Genomic DNA, 2,910 nt, shown 5'->3' with positions numbered 1-2,910 from the left:
ACTCCGCAACTAGAAACTCCACAACTAGAAACTCTACAACTGGAAACTCCACAACTAGATACCCTGCAACTAGAAACTCGAACACTAGAAATTCCTCAACTAGAGACACCACAACTAGAGACTCTACAACTAGGCACTCCAAAACTACGGACTCCACAACTAGAAATTTCACGACTAGAAACTCCACAAATTGAACCTCCACAACCAGAAACTCCACAACTAGAGGCTCCACAACTAGAAACTCCACAACAAGAGATACCACAGCAAGAAACTCTGCAGCTAGAAACTCTGCCACTAGAAACTCCACAGCCAGAAACTCCACAACGAGACACTCCACAACTAAAAAATCACAACTGAACCTCCACAACTACAGACTCCACATCTAGAAACTCCCCAACTACAGACTCTGCAACTAGAAATTTCCAACTAGAAACTCTGCAATTGAAACTCTGCCAGTAGAAATTCCACAATTAGAAACTCCACAACTAGAAACTCCACAACTGGTAACTCCTCAACTAGAGACTCTGCAACTAGAAACTTTGACACTAGAAACTCCTCAACTAGAGACTCCACAACTAAAGACTCCAAAACTACAGACTACACAACTAGAAATTTCACATCTAGAAATTTCCCAACTTCAAACTCCACAACATGAAACTCCACAACTAGAAACTTCACAACTAGAGACTAGACAATTAGAAACTTCACAAATAGAAACTCTAACACTAGAGATTCCCAATCTCCACAACTAGAAACCCCGTAACTAGACACTCCGCAACTAGAAACTCCACAACTAGAAACTCCACAACTAGAAACTTAACAACTAGAGACTACACAACTAGAAACTCCACAACTAGAAACTCCAACACTAGAGATTCCACAACTAGAAACTCCACAACTAGAAATTCCGCAACTAGAAATTCCACAAATCTAATCTCTACAACTAGATACTCCACAACTAGAATCTCCGCCATTGAAACTCCGCAATTGAAACTCCGCAACTAGAAACTCTACAACTAGAAACTCAACAACTAGAAACTCAACAACTAGAAACTCCACAACTAGAGACTCCAGAACTAGAAACTCCTCAACTATAAACTCCAAAACTAGAAAGTCTGCAACTAGAAACTCCACATCTAGGAACTCCACAACTTGAAACTCCACAAATAGAAACTCTACAACTAGAATCTTCAAAACTATAAACTCCCAAACGAGAAACTCCACAACTAGAAACTCCACAACCAGAAACTCCACAAATAGAAACTCCACAACTAGAAACTCCACAACTAGAAACTCCCGCAACTAGAAACGCCGCAACTAGAAACTCCAGAACTAGAAAATCCTCAACTAGAAACTCCAAAACTAGAAACTCTGCAACTATAAACTCTAAAACTAGACACAGCGAAACTAGAAACTCCACAACTAGAAACTCCGACTACCACCTCTACAACTAGAGACTCCATTACTATACTCTCCACAACTAGAGACTCCACAACAAGAAACTTCGTAACTAGAAACTCCACAACTAAAAACTCCACAGCCAGAAACTTCACAACTAGAGACTCCACAACTACAAAATCCACAACTGAAACTCCACAACTAGAGACTCCACGACTAGAAACTCCACAAATAGAGACTCTGCAACTAGAAACTCTGCAACCAGAAACTCCACATCTAGAAACTCCACAACTAGGAACTCCGACTACAAACTCCACAACTAGAGACTCCACAACTGGAGACTCCACAACTAGAAACTCCGCAACTAGAAACTCCACAACTTGAAGCTCCGCACTAGAGACTCTGCAACTGGAAACTCCGCAACTAGAAACTCCACAACCACAAACTCCACAACTGGAAACTCCGCAACTAGAAACTCCACAACTACAAACTCCACAACTAGAAACTCCACAACTAGAAACTCCACAACTAGAAACTCCAACACTAAAAACTGCACAACTAGAAACTCCACAACTGAAAACTCCACAACCAGAGACTCTGCAACTAGAAACTCGAACACTACAAACTTCTTAACTAGAGACTCCACAACTAGAAACTCCACAACTAGAAACTCCACACCCAGAACCTCTGCAACTAGAAACTCCACAACCTGGAACTCCACAACTGGAAATTCCACAAATAGAAATCCACAACTAGAATCTCCACAACTGGTAACTCCACAACTAGAGACTCTGCAACTAGAAACTTTGACACTAAAAACTCCACATCATGAAACTCCACAACCAAAAACTTCACAACTAGAGACTACACAACTAGAAACTCAACAACTAGGCACTCCACAACTAGAAACTGAACAACTAGAAACTCCACAACTACAGACTCCAGAACTAAAATTCCTCAACTAAAAACTCCACAACTAGAAACTCCGACTACAAACTCCACAACTAGAGACTCCACAACTAGAGACTCCCCAACAAGAAACTCTGCAACTAGAAACTCCACAGCCAGAAACTCCACAACTAGAGACTCCACAACTAGAAAATGCACAACTGAACCTCCTCAACTAGAGACTCCACGACAAGAAACTCCACAAATAGAGACTGCAACAAGAAACTCCGCAACTAGAAACTCCACATCTAGAAACTTCACATCCAGAAACTCCACAACCAGAAACTCCGACTACAAACTCCACAACTAGAGACTCCACAACTAGAGACTCCACAACTAGAAACTCCGCAACTAGAAACTCCAAAACTTGAAACTCCACTACTAGAGACTCCGCAACTTTAAACTCTGCAACTAGAAACTCCACAACTACAAACTCCGCTACTAGAAACTCCAGAACTTAAAAACTCCCCAACTAGAGCCTCTGCAACTACAAACTCTGCAACAAGAAACTTCACAACAACAATGTCCACAACTAGAAACTCCACAGCTAGAAACTCCACAACT

The sequence above is a fragment of the Rhipicephalus microplus genome, unplaced genomic scaffold, assembly GCF_043290135.1.
Source record: "Rhipicephalus microplus isolate Deutch F79 unplaced genomic scaffold, USDA_Rmic scaffold_35, whole genome shotgun sequence".
NCBI lineage: Eukaryota > Metazoa > Arthropoda > Arachnida > Ixodida > Ixodidae > Rhipicephalus > Rhipicephalus microplus.
The sequence above is the reverse complement of the archived record's forward strand: the minus strand, read 5'-3'. Positions refer to the sequence as shown.